A 21,707-nucleotide genomic window follows, 5' to 3' on the forward strand; every position below is an offset into this window, starting at 1 on the left:
TTGATTATATATGCTTGCATGAGACATTGAATTGTTAGGAGGTGATGGTGAAAATCTCAAGAAAATTTCATTGAAAACCTTGAATGTTTTGTTTAATGCGAAATAGCGTATTTGGCGAGACGTCAATGAACGCGGCTAATGACCGCTCGCTAGGCTGTGTGCAACTAGGCCTAGGTTGTGGCTAGGCCTATTTGGTACATATAAGTAGTGCAATCATGCTATACATCATTTTAATTTAGATAGATAAATAATAATAGATTAAATAATAAACTTAATTATTATCATTGTATTATTTCAACTGAATCTGATGAATCATAAAATGTAAAACATTTAGTACTAGGCCTAGACCTACCAGGCTTAGTTAGGGCCTTAAAATCAAGGCCTATATAAAAATACTTAAACTACCGTATGATAAATATAATATAAAATTAAATTTTCTTTTTTGTAGGCAACAGAGTTTCACGAAAGGGCTTTACGTTCCATTTGCTTTTGTTGTGGAACAAAATTTAAAGAAAAGGATAAAAAATACAATTTAGAAAATATGAAAAGCCATCACAAATTGGCACTAAATCAAACAAATTCACAACCTATATACATTTGTGCAACCTACCATTCGCAAATTTGTAATGGCTATACTACCACGCCATCATTTAAATTTAGAGAGCATGGACCAAATTGCTTGGCCTGCTACTTACTACAACAACAGCTACGACCTGGACCAAAACTGCAAGAAACCAGAAACACAAATGGTACATTCAGTGAAAGAACACACTGTGGCTTAAATCAACAGTTCTTTGTTTCAGAAGACCGAAACAAAGTATATAAATGCACCATTTGTATGCAGCTTCTGTCCGTTGACAGCATTCAGACGCCGTGCCAACATTGCTTTTGCAAATTTTGCATACACAACATATTCAAAGCAGTTGGTAAAAAGTCTATTCAATGTTTGGACTGCAATTGTAATCTAATGCTGAATGACTTAAAGAAGATACCCCCGATTATAGAAGAATCACTAAAAACCGTAAAACTACAGTGCAACATTTGCAAAGAGCAATTAATTTTAGAGGAAACTCAACACCATGTATGCAAATCACACAAAGAACAGTCATTTCTAAAGATTAGGAATGCAGTAACAGAAATTGAACAACTGACAACTGAAAGTGAAGTTTGCCCGAGGGAGTTAAAATTAGCTCACAAACTAGTAAGGAACGACCTGACGGATGGTAGATTGGCACTCCGAACTGAAGGACGGGTAAGATGCATACAAAATATAACAGCTAAGCGTGAAATAATTAATTTACAATTTATCCTTTTAACTACGGTAATATTCTTTAAAAACCTTTCACACAACCAGGCTTTTCTATGTGGTCAAAAATGGTCCCAAATTCTTTCTTATTTAAGAACCTAAATATACCGGAAATCTCTAGAGTGTCTGATATTCACTCTATAGACTTGACTGTAAAGAACTAAAAAATATCAATTTGTTTAGCCTTTACAGATAGTTGCTGAATCATCACATGCTACACTTTCTGTAAATACTAATACTACCGGTGAAAAGCAACAAAAGATGGATGCACAGAAGTGTTTGGCAATAATGAATTCTTGTCGCATAAATTGGAGCCAACAACGAGCATTACGCAGGTAATTGATTAAAGTAAATTCTGAATACTGTGAAAGATATGTTAAAGCAACAAAAACACAAATCAAATCTTGAGCACAGTAATTTTAACTACATATAGTACTACTGTATGTGTAACCTACTTTCAATAAAGAAAATGGATGTCCAAAACTGCCTGAACAATAAAATGCAAATAATTTAAGTCTGTTATTTTAGATATTGCCTAGGTTTATTTGCATCCGAGAGAGCGATAAGAGTATGCCAAGAAAATATAATAGGAGACCACCTGGTAAAGACACATGAGTACATGTTTGTTAAACGAGATGGCGCGAATTCGGTTGGGGGCCTATCACTAGAGGAAGTGGCTGTGGTACGGCTGAAAAACATTAAGCAGCTTGTATTCAATTATTTGAATCAATATGCAATGTATGTACACTGAACTTACTTTTATTTTCTAACTTAAATACAACTACTATATAATTAATTGTATTGTTATCGTACAAAACCCATCTTCATTTCATAATTGCTGTTACACTTACAGTACATTATATATTCCACAGGTCAGATGAATCGATAAATTTTCATAATGATGAGATTTACATAAAATTTGGAGGAGATAAAAGGTGGTAATTCTACCAAATTCGAGGTTCAATTGTGTTGCTTGGACAAACCGAATGCTTTACATAATGTGATTGTCGTGCTTGTTTTTCAAGCCCCAGATTTAACAGTAAACATAGAGAAATGCCTAAACCTAATCATAAATGAAATCATGGATTTGGAAGGCAGCAAATGGATATCTCCAACAACCCAAAAGTATATAACATTTATCAATTGTTTTCTTTTTCTAGATGCCAAACAATTAATACATTACTAATACTTTACATAACTTTTTTCTGTTTAATAACAAATTTAAAATTAAATTAAATATACAATGTGCTCAAAGTTCAAATTCAACAACTGAGTAATTCTAATAAAAAATTATTTTTCAGGAGTCATAACATCCGCCTATTTTTTTTTGCCGACTACGACTTTCTGTGTCGCATATATGGCCTTAATGGACCAAATGGTGAGTATACTTATGCAAATTTAATGTTTATTTCACAGTTTTACACAACATTAGTCAATACTATATTAAGTAAATGGATATTAAATTTTATAGGAAAGTACAGTTGCATTTATTGCTACTGCAGCCAAGAGGATGTTCGGGTAAATACAAAGCCAAGTACTCGCAGATGTCTTAAAGATTACAACAAAGACTACAAGGCATTTGTTGACAATGGGAAAGACCCAAAGAAGAGCAAGCACATATCACATAGTGTTGTCCAGCCATACATGGTAGAAATTGAATTAAACATGGTAATGTTAGAAGTTAAATATACTGTATCAACAAATTATTGTGTTATTAACAAAACAAAAACTAATTTATATTATCAAAACCATGTTAGAAAAAATATAACAAATAATATGCATACCTTTTATGTTTTTAATACTGTATATTCTTAATAACTGAAATATAAATGAATATTTTCCAATATTTCTTTAGGTGACAATACCAGCTCTACACATTTCTCTGGGCCTTTTTAAGAAGATGTTCGACATGCTAGAGAAAAGTGTCCACAACCTTGATCTTTTGATTTAATATGCGACAAGATGCTACTCTACCATCTGGTAAATATTTGGCTGGTACTAGATCAGTACTTTCTATGAATGGGTGACTAGTTGGTTCCAGTACCAATTTGAGCATCATATAATCAATCCAAAATTGTTGAAGCTGCAGCTCATCTGCTGACCGAATAGAGTCACTGCATCAAAAGATAGAGGAGTTGCGAAATAAGTTGTCTCTTTTACTTGTGAAAAATGCTTATGATGCAGATGTAATTGCAGATCTTGGACATAAAATCACTATGAAAGAACAACAAATCAAGGACTTAGTAAGCTATTGGTTTAACTTAAGTGCGATTATAATAATATATATATAACATTAATTCTAAACCGCCTGGTGATATACTGAAATTTAATTAATTTGAAAAGATAAGATGAGGAAATCATAATGTGTTTAATATATATATTTAAATAAGTGTAAGAATTATGATAAGTATTGAATTTTATATTTTGTAGCAAACTACTGCAAATCAAGATCTACGATTTGGTACAGGGCCACTGGTGACTAAGATTGATGACATTTTAAGGACACATAAAATACCACGCCAACAATATCATGGAAAAAGCTTTGTTGGTAATCATGTCCATCAAGCCTGCAAGGTATTTTAATGCAAGGCTATGAAAGCAGAATAATTGATTTTACATGACAATACAGTATAAAATACTTTGAAAACAAATTAACTGCACAGTATGTTTTTTTTAGTCGAATATCATAGAAAAAGTGTTTGAAGGCATCGGGATAACACTGAAACAGCAGGCACACCAGTGTCCTCCCAACTGCAAGGATGTATTGGAAATTAAACTCAACAAAATAAAAGAATCATTTACGCCAGTATTTAATGCATTTAGTGAGGTGCATGGATGCATCAACCACACTAGATGCATTGATGATGCAGAAATTGATAAATATGGTAAGTAATATTATTGTAAATAAAATGAATCTATACTTATCTTTTATTGAGATTGATTGCTATTCCAAATTTCTAAAATTATAAAATGTATCTATATATAAATTATGGTTAATTCTGACATAGGCGAGCACAATGCAAAAACTTTGGTACAAATCTCCGCCTTGGATACCTACCTTATCTATCTCAGATGTACCGCGAAATGTAGATTTGATAACATTAATGTGCAGTTCGACGCTATTTTTCCATATTTCTATCTTAGCAAGATATTATAAAGAGTTTTTTAACAACATTTATGATTTCAACAGTAGATTTTCTACTCAATTTCAATTCTTGGCGGTCAAGTTATTTCCGGGTTTATGATAAGTTCACCTTGCAGCAACTTGGTTTCAACTATTTTGTCTCTTTTATACAGTTAACATAATAGATTTGACCCTAAAGGTGACTGGAAACAGGCACTTTCCATCAATCAATACAGTGTCCCTTTGGAAGACGGAAGAAAAAAAACAGATACTATAGTAGGACTGGAGCTAAAGTTGGCCATTAGTCATAGCCATTTTAGTTTTTTGTTTATTTTAGGAACGGACCGCGCGTGTGAAAGGTACAGTAGTTAAAAAATAAAAATTATACTGCAAATTAATAAAGATCAAATTAAATATACGCCATAAAGAATCGGAATATATTGTGGGGAATAGTATTATAAAATTACATAGGGAGATTTGATGATAAGACATTAATCGAGTGAAATCCCGATAGCTGAGTTTTATTAAGTAAGCTGGCAGGAATAACTGTAGGCTATCTGTGTCCTGTTAGGACCGAGATGTCTGCCCATGTTGCAAGCCGTAATGTCTTCTTTCTTGGGCCGAAATGGCCCACTCTGTCACGGCAGTTAGTTTCAAAAGATGTTTAAATTAAATAATGTATTAATACTTATTAGGATGATATTTATTTGAATAAACGCCTCTCCAATAAAACATCACTTTGAATAATAATCACCACCTCTAGTAAATGTCAATTAGTATTAAAGTATATTTTAATTACAGAACAAATCATACAAGTATTCTCAGCCGAATACAGGCGTGTTGCACCAGGTGTAATACAGCCTAAGCTGCATATGCTTGAGCACCATGCTATTTCTTTCATGAGAGAGTGGAGAGTTGGTATTGGCCTTCTTGCCGAATTTAATTGTAGAAAACGAGCAGTGCATGGATTAAGATCAAATTTAGACCAATTAATGTCTATTATGAAGAGTCATCTTACATTCACCTCTCCACAGATACAAAACGAAATAATAAAACCAAAAAAATACAAGACAGCAAAGGAAGAATGATTCTTTAAAGTGCCATTCCCTACAATGTGTCGTTTTCTACTGTATTGATGGATAGTACTCTGTTATACTGTACATAGTGTTAGTGATTGATTGTTAATGTTTACTAAACTGATTCTTAAAATAAACCTGTATAGATGGTATAAGTACACATCGTCCAAAACTGTGTAAATGTTTTAGCCACTTAGGGTTGACGCTATATGTATGTACCTAAACAATAGTATAAAAACAAAAATTAACTTAACTTAAATAAATAATTAAATATCATTGCATACACACTAATTTGAATATGCAGTGATGAGCAAAATATTATAATATTATGATGCTTGTATACTGTAGTGTAAGGCTGCCATTCCTTTTCTTATTTACCTTAGTAATTATTTCATATGGGGTAGGCCTAGGCAATATGTCATTGCATATGGTATAACCAATACAATTATCCTCATAATAATTATTAATTTACTGTATTTGTTATGATCACTGTAAATATATTAAAACTAAAATTAATAATAATTAAATAATATTAATAATAATTATATAGGCGTAAGCCTAATAATTATGTAGCCTACTAAACTAACCTAACTAGGCCTAGGCTATACTATCACCTCTAACCCACTCTAGGCTAGGCTAACCCGGAAAGTTGCTTCTCTGTAGGCTGCTAGGCCTAGTCTAGGGAGCACAGGCCTAGCTAGTAGTATCATATATTAAAAATGTAACATTTCCAAACTTATTGGTCCGCTGTCACATGAATAAGGCAGTGTGTGCATATACAACACACGTGTTTCAACTAGAGTAGACACAAGCCTAGGCCTAAAAACGACATAATTTGCAACGGCCATAAATCAAAAATTCATCCATCACCTCCCGACCATTACTACGTTACAACATTCACAGATAACTAAATTATCATGCAGTACCAAGGAATTAGAGTGAAAATTACATTTTTTAAAGATACGGACAAACAAAAACATGTATCTACTTTGGAAATGTCACTCACGTGCGTTACTTTGGTCTATCCTTGTAATTTATGGCCCACCCTTCAATTAATTTTCAGCTTTACATTTCTTGTTAAAAACAAAATCGACAACATGCGCGGTTCATCCAGGTACTGTTTAATGAATATTCATATATATTTAGCAATGCAATGTTTTTTTATCTCATTCTCATTGGCTGTTTAAAACATGTCTTTAAATGGTGATTGACTCCGCCCCGCACACATGGATTTGTAAGTAATTGTTTATGTATTGTTACTCCACCAATCCGACTGCTAGGCCTAGTCTAGGGAGCACAGGCCTAGCTAGTAGTATCATATATTAAAAATGTAACATTTCCAAACTTATTGGTCCGCTGTCACATGAATAAGGCAGTGTGTGCATATACAACACACGTGTTTCAACTAGAGTAGACACAAGCCTAGGCCTAAAAACGACACAATTTGCAACGGCCATAAATCAAAAATTCATCCATCACCTCCCGACCATTACTACGTTACAACATTCACAGATAACTAAATTATCATGCAGTACCAAGGAATTAGAGTGAAAATTACATTTTTTAAAGATACGGACAAACAAAAACATGTATCTACTTTGGAAATGTCACTCACGTGCGTTACTTTGGTCTATCCTTGTAATTTATGGCCCACCCTTCAATTAATTTTCAGCTTTACATTTCTTGTTAAAAACAAAATCGACAACATGCGCGGTTCATCCAGGTACTGTTTAATGAATATTCATATATATTTAGCAATGCAATGTTTTTTTATCTCATTCTCATTGGCTGTTTAAAACATGTCTTTAAATGGTGATTGACTCCGCCCCGCACACATGGATTTGTAAGTAATTGTTTATGTATTGTTACTCCAACAATCCGACTTGTAACGTTGAGGGCGCATGACTTAATTCGTATGTTTGAAACAGCTGTGATGTGTATAGAAAAAATATTGCGCAATAACAAACATGCTGCATGGACATTCCGACGTCGTAGTTTGTGGTGTTTGTTATGATGTTTTCGCGAGTGAATAAAAAGCATATAAAACACAAAGGATTTATTATTTTATATTGTTTGTGATAAAAAACTTTATTCAGGCAGGTTGCATATGCTGATAATTGATACATGACTGGGCCATGGCATAGTCAACCATTGAATAGGCCTCCTATAAGCTATGGCCGTGGCGACTGGTATCGCGTCAGGCCGGTGAGGCTGCAGTAGATAGGCCTAACATATTTTAATGCGGTTGCGAAAGAAAATTTGACCTTAGCATGAGCGTAGAACTCAGTATGTTACTATTGTCAAAACGACAAACACACACCTTATGACAAAGATTGATAATATTGAAGGACAAAGTAGAAGGAATAATTTTATTTTATGGTTTCAACAAAAAGGGGAACGAGAATTGGGACGAAAGTGAGAAACAAATTAGATCATACGTAAAAGATAAATGCGGAATTCGCACTGAATTGTTAATTGAAAGAGCTTATCGACTGAAAACGAAATCAAAGCCAAGACCAATAATCGTCAAATTTGAAAATACAAACAAAAAGAAGAAGTGTTAGAAAAAGCTAGACAGATGTCAAAGGAAAGAAGGACGAACGATAGTCAACGAACGAATGACGAAACACAAGGACATACCAGACGAGACACAATCAGTGTTAGTGAAGTCTTCACATACAGAGTACGGAACATAAGAAAGAAATTGATAGAACTAATTAAAAAAGAAAAACAATCAGGGAAACTATGCAAACTAAGTTTTGATAAAGCATATATTGATGGTGACACATACACATACGATGAGGAACATGAAGTATATGTCAAACTGAACAAAGGAAAATAAGAATTAGGTCAAGGCCCTAAAAACAATTTTGTTCATACAATTAATCAGGGAAAACAAAACAATTACATCAAGCAGGTAAAATGTCTCGCATGGAATATCAATGGCATTCAAGACACATTTAAAGACTCGCAATTTATAGATTATGTACGTAACTTTGATATTTTTAGTTTAATTGAAACATGGACAGAGTATGAGCAATGTTATAATATTAATGGATATGATTGCATTTGGAAGATCCCAGAAAAAAAATCAAATTTAGGTAGAAACACAGGAGGTACGTTTGTATACTTTAAAAATAACATTCCCATTAAGGAATTACCAAGTTTATCGAAAAACATAATCTGGTTAAAATTATTAACTAATAATTCAATAAATATCATTATCACATTTGTATATAGGCCACCAATGGGATCCACATACGCAATCGAAAATTTTTATGATATTCGAACTTGTTCAATTCAACGCTAAATATGATTGCCCAATTTTTATAGCAGGTGACCTAAATGGCAGAACAGGGACAGAGAAAGACTATATTCCCAATGATAATAATCCCACTGAACGGAATGAATTAAATATCAATGACAACAAACAAATAGAAATAAGACATAATGTAGATATTACGGTAAATAAATATGGTAATGAGATTCTTGATTTTTGCAAAGAAACCGGCATGCGTATAACGAATGGAAGAATAAATAAAAACGAAACAAATGGTTACACGTTTGTCGGTCATCAGGCAAATAGCGTTTGTGACTATTTACTTGCGCAGTACGAAGAATTCAACAATATTTCCTTGTTGATAGACAAACGTGTGGAGTCTGATCACATGCCGGTCAACTTTGAAATTAAAATTGAAAATACTGAATTTAATAATCTTTATAATAATAATATTGAAAATGATAATTTTAAAACGCTAAATAAATATCAATGGAAAGAAAACTATATAGACACATTTAGGGCACGTTGGGAACATGAAACAGTTAAGAAGTTGGATAACAGTTTCATGAGCGCAATAACTCAAAACAAAATCGACGAGGCTGTAACATGTATTCAACTTTTGAATACACTTGTAGCGGAATATGTAAAGTATTTACACATTTTACCACTAATACCACTATTCGAAATGTTAAGAAAACAAATAACTGGTTTGAAAACAATTGAATAAAGCTTTAGCTGTAAGAAATAAAGATCAACATAATTCATTTAATAATTATATCAAACTTAAAAAGGAATATAAAAAAACAATAAGACAAAAGAAATATAACCATCAAAAACAAAAACGTAACGAAATTTTAATAGAAGCCAGTAATAGGGACTCAAAACAATTTTGGTCAAAATTAAAAACTCGTAAACAAACAATAACTTCTGAAATAACAATTAACGAGTGGCGAAATCACTTCCAATCCTTGTTTGAACCCTCCGAGCCAGTTAACAAAGTTACAGACGAAATTGTACATAACATTATTAACGAAAACGATAACCTCAATTCAGAATTTGACTTGGATGAAATCAAACAGGCATTGAAAATGCAGAAATCAGGAAAATCTCCTGATATGGATGGTATGTTTTTAGAATATATTTTAAATGCACCCAATTTATTATTTGATAATCTAAAACTTAACGAGCATGATAATTCCTATTTACAAAAAGGGCAAAAAGAATAAGCCAGAAAATTACAGAGGCATTGTTCTTATTCCGATACTTGGCAAAATTTTGTTACACATCCTTAAATCAAGATTAGACCACTTCACCGAAAATAACAACATTATTTATCAAGAGCAAGCAGGTTTTCGTAAGGGGTTTCGCACATTCGGTAATATATTTATTTTAAATAGTATCATTGCAAAATATTTAAGTAAAAAAACGATATAGGGTATTCTGCTGTTTCATTGATCTCAAGCGTGCCTTCGATAGTATAAATCATAGTTTTCTTTTACTTAAATTAAAACGAATAGGTGTAAATGGTAATATGTACAATATAATTCAGTCTATGTATAACAATTTGTCTGTACATGTAAAAATTGGTAACAAAGTAACATTTCCGTTTGACTGTTCTATTGGAATACAACAAGGTTCACCTTTATCCTCTTTACTTTTCAACATATTTATGAATGATTTAAGTTATGATCTAAATCAGATGATCTAAATCAGAGTAGAGATAGCGACAAAATACAAGTTGAAGACAGCTTTATCAATCATTTATTATACGCTGATGACTTTACGGCAGTGAAATATGGGGGTTTTCTAACCAAATAATTATTAATAATTTCCATATGCGTTTTGCGAGGTTTATTTTGAACATTGGAAAAAGTGCCCCTAGCGCAACCGCAGAGTTTCCTTGCATGTCGATTGTTTAATTTCAATTATTCGTTTTTGGTTGCATATTATTGACATGGATAAAAATAGATTTATTTTTAAAGGTTACAGTTTTCAGTTTAAAAAAATTAACAGAAATGAATTTTGCTGGGCTAGTCAGGTAAAACATTTACTTTGTTCAACTGGCTTTGGTTTGGACACAAAATTGACAGAATTCAGCACTAACAGCATATCATATTCTTCAGTTCTTGTCATAATGCCATAATCTTTATCTGTGTGCAATATTCCAACGTATGACGTGCACGTGGCGTTTGTCGTGGTGCGGATAACTAACTCGTCAAAGTGACGAGTTTCATGTCTAGTTATAATAATTAATTTTAATAATGGTATTGATTTGGTTCCATATATATATATTTGTTATAATAAAAAAAAAAAAATGCTAGGGCCTACATGCAAATTAGGATACATCAAAGCATGAACCAATACAAAAATTACACACATTAACCCCTCTTTTTATGCAGTATATGGGTCTGTGTGTGTTTTTGACACAAACTGCGCCGTCAACATTATTAAAATTCATAGACTCGTTCATCATTTTATTTGTAATAATTTGCCTTTATTATTTTAATATTGTTCATACCTTTTTCAGCATATTAACAAATATATCCGTGACACCATATTATTTTATTTAGTCATCAAAGCATGCATATACTGTATATATGGCTCTGGGTATTTACTCTGAATACACTGTATATATTATATACATGCAGCATAGAAGAAATTACGAGACCCATCTTTTATTCCATGTTATAACATGATATTACATAGCTTATGTAAATACGTGAACGTGATTGGTTGAAACTGCGTCACATGACTACCGCTGCGAGGATCGTAAATCGTATATATCCTCGAGAACGATGATATTGACCGATTAATTTTCGCGTAATTATCGTGTCCCCTGTCATTAAACATATACATTCTCGAGTTCGATGATATTGACTGTGTAATTTTCGTGTGGCAACACTCGCGTTTGCCGATAAATAAACAAAAGTCATCTACTGGATTTGAACTCGGGTGGAATTGTCACTCCATCGCAAGACAACGCTTCCACCGTTGCGCCACGCAGCTTGCTTGAAGAAATTATTCATCTAAACTATTTAAACTATGCATACATAGCGCCCTCATTTGTTATTAGTCCTCCCTAAATGTGATGAAACACCGTTTGTGATTGGTCAATACTCACGGTAGTAACCTAGTAACTAGTACGCGCTGAACATCCGGTGATTCGGCTCCTCGAAGAGAAGACGATGAATTGTTTATTCGGCCTACCTGATTATAATATTATTATTAATAGGCTTATTGATGGAAATTCTTCTGTTAATTTAAACGACCTAGGCCTAAGTGAATATTTTATTGCCAAGGAATCATTAATTAGTAATTATCTGTATATTATTCTTCGCAAGGTAAGGTGTCTAGGCAGGAGGCTTGTTTACACAATACAAATACTATAGAATAGGAGGCCTAGCCTAGCTTCACCCAACCCAGCAGACTTGTTCTTGGCTATATAATATAACAGATATCGCCTTTTATATCGGTAAAATATAAGATTTAACATCCCCTCGGGATGATATTATGTTCTCGGGGAATTATATATCCCTCAGCTGCCGCTTCGGGATATATATATTCCCTCGAACATAATATCATTCCCTCGGGGATGTCAAATCTTATATTTCACCTCTAAGCAGGCAATATCTGTATAATAACGTCATCAACATGGAACAAAGATGAAGATAACAATTATAGAAGGTAATTATCTAAATAATAACATTCATAAAATATGGACGGTTTTTGGGCATGTAAAAGTGAGATGGGTGGTCTTTTAAACGCGATAAATATTATTATATCAACTGACCATATGATGACGTGACGACATCCAATATACAACATGAATCATATTTACAATTTAACAGCTTCTAAATAATAAGTATAGATCACGTGGGTAACTTTTCATTTCGAGGAGTTATAGTATATTGAAATATACGTCACCTGGAAAATGTTAGCCTGTCTTATTATTAGCAGCTATTGGAAAATAAGATAAAGGCCTTATATTTGACAAGTTCGTTAGACAAGTGTGTCGGCAATGCGATAAGAGGGAGAGAAATGTACTCTGAATTTCCAAATTGATTATAACAATAATTCTAAATCGTGAGAATTTGAAAAAGTTTCTCAACCGAGAATCGAATCTACAAACTTCTGTTTTGATAAAGCAGACGCTCTGACCATTAGATCAATGGGTTTTCATGTTATTGTTCGACAACAATTTGGTGTCATTGATTATCATTAACAATTGACGTAATAGCAAAAAAAATACATTGGGTGGACCTAGCGTCATGACGTAGGGTATGAGCTGTTATGGCCTATATTATTTGTACGGCTGGCGAAACGTGAATTCAGCCTCATCTCATGATTGTGATTGATATAATATTTTAAGTCTTTGAATAACCTAGGTCACTTATTTTTATCTCATGTAATGTAATTTTAATGGGAATATAAAAGATATGTTGAGTTCTAAGAAATCGGTTATGTTAGCTGTTATTATTATTATGAAATCATTTATGTTCCTGATAGAAATAAAAGGACGGACATTTATGGGAAAGCGGTTGGAATTTGAAGGTTTGCATTGATTTGATGGTGTCATTGATAATGTTGGTGAACTTTGTAATATATAGGCCTACTTTTGCAATTGTAGTAGGTCTACGATCTGTGACTGATAATGGATTCCTGAACTTTTTTATCCTATGTTATTTTTCTTTCTTGACCGTAAAGTAAATAGTGCCCTTATAATTGACAAGTTCGTCTGATAAGTTTGGCCCCACCTAGATTGAGATAATAGGAATAGCGTGTTGACAGTTTAGAAAAAATTAATTTTGAAATTAAAAATGCGCTTTCGCTTGTAATTGTTTGTGAAATGTATAGTAAGGTGTATACCGTATTATACAGCAATTCATGGAATTATGGGACCCACTTGTATTACAATATATTAATATGATGACGTCTTAAAACAAGGCCAACAGCCATTAAGTCGCGTGCTACAATGCATAGTGATACCGGACCGACAGACAGACAGACAGACGGACGGACGGACAGACCGACAGACCGACCGACCGACATAGTGAACTATAGAGTCGCGTCCACGCGACTAAAAATATGAATATGATCGACATTCTCGTAAAAGAATGGTCAAAGCAAGAATACCTCTATTAAGAATGTAATGATATTTGAAAGGAAGTATGAGCTTGATGTGCGTGTTCCTTGAATGTGACACTTAATTCTGTCAACGTTATAATTTCACGGAGGGCAAATTTGTACATGCATTCATATCTATAATAGTTTGTTTAGGTTTTTTTCTTTGGTGAAGTTGTTGAATGTAAATGAATAAGTAAAGTAAAGGTTGAGAATTTGTAACGTTTATAATATATGGCTAATGTAATGGGAGTCCAATACCTGTCAGTCCAAATGATAACAGTGATTGTTGCCAGATTTCAATGTCAGGAAGTTTTATCTTGAGGTGAATTCCCATGGGTTATATTACAATATTATTGCCTGTAGAAGTTTGATAGTGATACACTGTAAACTGTAAGTATAGGTCATTTGTTGTGTGGATAACTGTTAGAGATGTCGAGTATCCGTAAGATAGTGAAGTTTGTTGTGGCTGAAAAATTTAATAAAAGAGTAGTTTCGAGAGATGGCAGGAAGTTTATACAGGGAAAGGTGTTGGTGGAAGGGAGCAACGAAGTTGTTGCGTGCTACGAGAATAATGTAAATAGTCCAGCAGCAGCGAAATTGTTGGAGTTAGACGTTCGCCAGCCAGTTTTGATTACGGATGTGTCGGAAAAAATTAATGTTTCCATAAGGCTGTCTCCGAAGTCGAAGGTAATTTTTTTTTATTGTAATTATGTGTATTTTAGTTAATAAATCATTATTTGTTTTAGTGTGTTGTTGAGGATGGATGGAGTATACTAATAAATTTAAAATGTTCTAATGGTGTATTTAATATTTTAGGTACTAACCAATGTTGGGGCATTTGAAATTAATGAGGATGTATTGAATGAATTCATACGGCCTGGTTCTATTTCTGTCATGGAGGCCAAAGGGAGTCCCTTGAAGAGGCGGTTTTCCTTGGAGGGAAATGTTTTAGAGGTAATTGAATTTATTATATTCTTGTAGATGTACGTTTGTGTATAATGTTTTTTAAGCATATCTACTTTAGACTTTGAGTTAGTATGAATATGTTATGATGAAGTGCTGAAAATGAAAATTAAATGTGACAATACGTTTGCAACTTATTTTGTACGCGAATCGCATTGAAAAAGTTTGGTTTTATTATTGTTACCAAACAATTTGATTTGTAATATTATGAAAAATGTGATAATTATGTTATGTGTGGTTTTATTTTATATATGTAGGTCGGTGAACTGGTGGAAACGTCAACTTATAAAAGGAGGTGTTTGAAAATGGGAACAGAAGGTTGTAGTATAGATGTGATGTTGTGGGGTGAGGCTGCTGTGGGTGTTCCAAGCAATGTGAAGTCACGAGATATCTTAATTTCTGCTGTGGAAGTCGAAGAGGAGAATTTTAAATTGAAAAGCTCTCCTTCCACTGTTGTGGAGGTAAGTTTAATATTTTTAGGTAAAATAACTGAAAGAAATTTTTTTTTTTATTGAAATGGAAGATGCTTTAGGGTACGGGTTACAGTATAATATCTTATAAAGACAGATAGTGAAGTGAAATGGTAAAAAGAAATGTCTATAAATTGGTTATTAAGTTTGTTTTAAATTGAACTAGGTATTATTTTTGTTTATTTTTAAAAAATATTACACACATCTAACAGCGAACACATTATTATTATTATTATAATTATTCCTTGTACTTGATCAACTGATTTGAGGCTTCGGGAGTGGAATTAAAAGAGTCGTGAGTTATTTGCACTAGGTCAGGATTGAACCATAGACCTTGGAATTAAAAGGCAATTAGTTAAGCTCCAATATTGTACCGTAAGTTTGGTTTTATTAGCAAATTTCTTTCAAATTTAGTATAAATATGAATCTAATTTTTATTTTAGAGTGATAGCCTTGGAGAAATGGAAGACACTGTGATAGCCATAGGTGATCAAGATGATGGGTATGTAGCCTTACATAACTCAATTGTAGTATATTTAATGTGTTTTGTATTGTAATATTAATGGAAATACTTTGATGTAATTAGTGAAATTATTACCTAAGTAGTGTATAGTTCTGAATCGGAAATGTAAGTGTAGACGAATTCCACGTATTTAAACGCTATTGGTTGAAAAGTGGATAAAAATAATTGTATAGTATAATGTTATACGAAGTTACTGTTATGTTTAAATTGAGAGCGTTATCAGCGGAAAAGAACTGGCCTTAATTGCTTGTAAAAACTGCCAAAGATGTAGGTTATTGTAATTAAATATGTATTGTGTAAATGTTGTCACTGAATCGGTTGAATATTTTGGTTTTAAAGTAAGTTTTTACTTCTTTCAAATATAGCTTTCCTGTAGATATTGTAATGCAGGGTGGTGAAGTTTATCACATTCCCGAAGACATTGATTTTGATGGTCGTATGGAGCTTCCATTTTTAGTAAGGTACACGAGTAATTCCGAGGTTATTATTACATCAATAGAAGTAGTGAGTGAGTGATTTTTATGGTTTTTTGGGGTTTTTTTGCATGGTTTTTTTTTACATTTAAGCAAAATTTTAACAATTATGATTTATACAATATTCACCTTTTGGATGGTTTAGAACTGATGTTAAAGTTTTGTTTACATGTAAATTACCCTTATTAACAATTATGATTTTTTCACACTTTTGGATGGTTAAGAAATCAGATTAAAGTTTTGTTTATCTGTAAAATACCCTTATTACAACTATGATTTATATACAATATTCACACTTTTGGATGGTTTAGAACTTATGTTAAAGTTTTGTATAAATGTAAAATATATTTATTAACAATTATGATTTTTTCACACTTTTGGATGGTTTAGAACTTATGTTAAAGTTTTGTTTAAATGTAAAATACCCTTATTAACAATTATGATTTATACAATATTTACATTTTTGGATGGTTAAGAAATCAGATTAAATTTTGTTTATCTGTAAAATACCCTTATTACAACTATGATTTATATACAATATTCACACTTTTGGATGGTTTAGAACTTATTTTAAAGTTTTGTATAAATGTAAAATACACTTATTAACAATTATGATTTTTTCACACTTTTGGATGGTTAAGAAATCAGATTAAAGTTTTGTTTAAATGTAAAATACCCTTATTAACAATTATGATTTATACAATATTTACACTTTTGGATGGTTAAGAAATCAGATTAAAGTTTTGTTTAACTGTAAAATACCGTTATTACAATTATGATTTATATACAATATTCACACTTTTGGATGGTTTAGAACTTATGTTAAAGTTTTGTATATAATGTTAAATACACTTTAATATTAACAATTATAATTTATACAATAATCACATTTTTGGATGGTTAAGAACTCAGGTTAAAGTTTTGTATAAATGTAAAATACACTTATTAACGATTATGATTTTTTCACACTTATGGATGGTTTAGAACTTATGTTAAAGTTTTATTTAAATATAAAATACCCATATTAACAATGATTATTTATACAATATTTACATTTTTGTATGATTAAGAAATCAGGTTAAAGTTTTGTTCTGTAAAATACCCTTATTACAATTATTATTTATATAATATCCAAACTTTTGGATGGTTTACTTACAATATTCACATTTTTGGGTGGTTTAGAACTCAAGTTAAAAAATGTGAATAGTTAATAGTGAATATAATAGTGTATAATCATTGTTAATAATTTATAGCATTTGTAGGGTGTTTTGAGTTTAATACTTTTTTATTTAAAGAATAAGTTAAATTCGTAAATGAGTAGTTATATTGGTACTGTATATTGAATAAAAGTATACTGTCGTTGAATGGATGATATTTCATTTGTTATTTTTTTATTTAATATGCTAGCCAATTTGTCAATACTACTGTATTATGAAATCTTACCAGGAATTGGTACTTTTTTGTTTTTCGTTTGTGATATCAGTGGATGCTGGAAGGAGAGAAAGCAAAGGTGTTATCAGGATTGTTTACGTAATCTAATGTCTCCCTCTATTGATGGTGTTTCTAAAGCTAAGACCATACAGAGACAACCGCGCGCGGAAAAGCCAAGGAAGACCTTACGAAATGGTAGTGTGCACAAAATACAACTCAAAATCGTACAAATTCAATGATATACACCGTAGATTACAATGATTTACAAAATCTATTAGAGCTAAAACCATGACAGAGACAAGACCGCGTGCGCAAAAGCCAAGGAAGACCCTACGAAATGATAGTGTGCACAAAATCGTACAATTAATCAATGATAACATCGCATTTACTTACAGAATCTATAAAAATATGTTAATTTTAGTCTTTAGATTTTCAAAAACAAAGCATGTTTTTACTTAACTTTGTGTTTTCGTCATTAATCGATCAGATCAAAAATCGAAAGACCAAAATTAACATATTTTTATAGATTCTGTAAGTAAATGCGATGTTATCATTGATTGATTGTACGATTTTGTGCACACTATCATTTCGTAGGGTCTTCCTTGGCTTTTGCGCACGCGGTCTTGTCTCTGTCATGGTTTTAGCTCGGTCCTCTTAGCTCTAGAAACACCCATCAGTAGAGGGCGACATAACAAATTCATATCCAAATATGTTTTCGGTATTTAGATTATTTGATTTTGTTTTCGGTTTGTTTTCGGTTGTTTTTGGTTGTTTATGGTTGTTTTCGGTTATTTTCGTTTGTTTTCGGTTGTTTTGGGTAATTAGACTGACTGGTGATGACTATTTGGTGGAAAATGAAACACAGAAGACGTATTTGTGATTTGATTGTTATTGAATTATTACAACACATAGTGGGCGCTATATATATATTTTTTATTTTATTGTCTCCGAGTGGAAAAGTTGTAGCATATAATCAGGTCGCGAATTAAGGGTTATCGAATGGAACGTCTATCTAAATTTTGATAATATGTTAGTTATTGAGGGCACGCAACTTAAAGGCGTTTTTTTCTTCCAAAAATATGAATAATGAAGAATAATAAACAAAATAAGACTTTGAATAGTTTATTTCTTATTTTTATAAAGTGAATTACGCGTACATTTTTTTCCCGGTAAATATTTTTGTGCGATGCAATTTGGTGAAAGAAAATAATTATTAAATGTTTTTTAAATGGTTTATTAAAAACATATATTGCTTAAAATGAGGCCTATCATAATTAACTATACAAACTAGTGACAAAAAGTATGATTTGCCCAAATATGGTAGAGATCATATTTGGTAATGGTAGTGATATGACATCATCATATTCATATATGGGAATATCATCCTCGTTGTCAAAGTTTGATAGTGTAGACCGAGAGCCTAAAACTTAATTATTGTGTATAGGCCCTATCTGGTGGTCAATAAAACAAAAGACGATCAATCATAAGGTTTTAGTTTGAGAAACTTCATATAACAAATAATTGGGCGGTTGTGTACAGTTTTTATACAAAAGCGGCCTTGAAACAAAATTGTTATTCTTTTCGTTTTGGTGTTTTTGGCGACGATTGCACGTCATAACTGTAGCATCAGCGCAATTAAGAAAACGTGCTGTCTCTTTGTTTTTGAGATTTCGTATGGACACTTGATATTTTTGGACATTAATTTATACGCCAATGAATATTACTATTTTCAGAACTTTTAAAATTTGTTGTTGTAAGAAATAGGTTAGGTAAGAAGTCAATTGTTGACTTGTTTTGATTGTTGTTTGGTTTGCAGTTTGTTGGTCATGCTTGAATAATGTGTTTTTTTAGGTCTGGTGGTATCCCAGTACTAGGCCTAGCTAGGATGAGGCCTAGCCTACTCCATCCCTCTCTATACGTAGGCTAGGCCTAGGCCTAGCTAGGAGGAGGGGATGTAAGCGCCTAGCTGGCTAGGTCTGTCATATAGGTTAGGCTGGTACGTAAATTGGTGTTGTTATTACGTGTCCTCTTATTTAACAACAATGAGGTTATAAGGTAATAGGGAGGTTTCGCAATCTTACGAAAACGGATAGGTCGTGCACACTTATTCGTTTTTGTAAGCCAGTAAAAATCTGTGTCGCACCGTGCAACTCTCGCACGGCAACGAAATATTGAGGGCGTTGTCCAAAATATGACTGCGGTACATTGAGAGCGAAGCGCAGGTACGTGTTGCTGCTTGGCTGCCTAGGCCTAGCGTAACATCAAAGTGAGGGATGACTTTAAAAACTGCTATTTATCAAAATTGACCTGGCAATTTAGTAAATTACTTTAGTAAATTACTTTCAATAAATCCATAATTATATTATATAATCATGAGTCATTCCTGATTCAAATGCAAAATAGATCAAAAACTAGGCCTAGGCCCTATACTCGTTTTGTAGTTACAAATATGACTGGTGATATTCATCAACACGAATACGCTTTACTAATATGAATTAAAGTTAGAACAGGTGTTGTTATTTTAGATAAACAGTATAATAATTTTACTGTGTATTAAAAAATGTTTTATTTGTTTGATGTTTGTAGGTTGTACCTGATTTACAGTTGTACTTTACTTGAACGTGTTGCCTGCTATACCTATATGTTAGAAGATTACAAAGTGTTTTTTGAAGACAATTACTTTTTAAGGTTTGTAAAAATAAATAATTCATAGAAATCTGATATATCTGATGATATGGGGATCTTTCCAGTGAGTTGTAAGCTGAATGCTAGAGGGCGAACTCCAGACTGGAAAGTGATTATTTAATATAAAAATTAATAATCTAATATAATACATTAAGACACCATAAATTACAACACATATTCTTGCCAAAGCACAGTAAAGTTTTTGTAAAATTAAATATTTTGATAATTGCAATGGAATGAATAATTTCTTGGTAATATAGCATTTTTTTGTATAACGAGGATCATATAGAATGCGTTCGCATTTATACGCTTAACACGCTGCGTTGTGTATCGTTCTCACGCAGATAGGCTCAACACAGGCGTACAATGTAGAGCATATCTGATTGGTTGATTGCAGCCGCCATCTTGTTTGTTCCCTCTCCATGGAGAATCACTTTTGAACTGTGATAACATTAAAAGATTGCCATCCAGCCTTCGGCTATTACAGATCACTGAATCTTTCTGACAGGGAGGATGAACTAATATGGAGTGAAATATTGAGTCATTATTTAATTCAGATGAAGGAATGTGTTGTTTTAGTAAGATGTAATAAAAAAAACTGAGTGAAAATGTAGGTTGTAACCTGCAAGCTTTTTAATCTTAGTTTGGTTTGTGAGAAAATTCTGAACTTTTTCAGCATATTGTAAATGTAAATGAGGTAATAACCTGCGACTTGCAGCCTACTGAGTTGAATTGCGAACAAGTGTAGACAACACTTACCAAAATATAAATTAATGTAATGAAATACTGTAGCTGTATGCTTATATTGCATATTATAATATTGTGAATGTTGTTATTGAATTGTATACCAAATTTGTATTACTTTAATGTTGTCTGGTATGTTTGCATATTTAGATTGTTTAAGCTCCTGTTGGAGGTGACAAAACGTTTTCAGCTAACTTATCAGCTACATTGTTTATGTAAGTGTTGGTTTTGTGACTATTGATTGGTTAGAGGGTGGACTCCAGTGTAATTGCAGCTAAATAAGTGATTCTTCATTGAGAGGGTACGGTACTTAACAGTATGGTGACAGCAATTCACTGTTTAATATGCTAGACTTCTAGGCAGCCATGCACTATTGCATCAGCCTTGATTGTATAATGTGAAAGTTATTTTGTCCATTCTTGTGTACAAACGCAGCGCAGTGTGTTGGGTATCAACATATAAACTAGGTCTGCTGCTTTTATGCAAAAACATATATTACCAAAAGTTA

General features: G+C 32.5%; 1 pseudogene; it reads left to right on the top strand.

The window, feature by feature from the left end:
- Window positions 1-2,206: 2,206 nt before the first annotated feature.
- LOC144842420 (uncharacterized) lies at window positions 2,207-5,518 on the top strand (annotated as a pseudogene).
- Window positions 5,519-21,707: the final 16,189 nt, after the last annotated feature.

The sequence above is a fragment of the Antedon bifida genome, chromosome 5 (assembly GCF_963402885.1).
Source record: "Antedon bifida chromosome 5, ecAntBifi1.1, whole genome shotgun sequence".
In the NCBI taxonomy this organism is placed as follows: Eukaryota; Metazoa; Echinodermata; class Crinoidea; order Comatulida; family Antedonidae; genus Antedon; species Antedon bifida.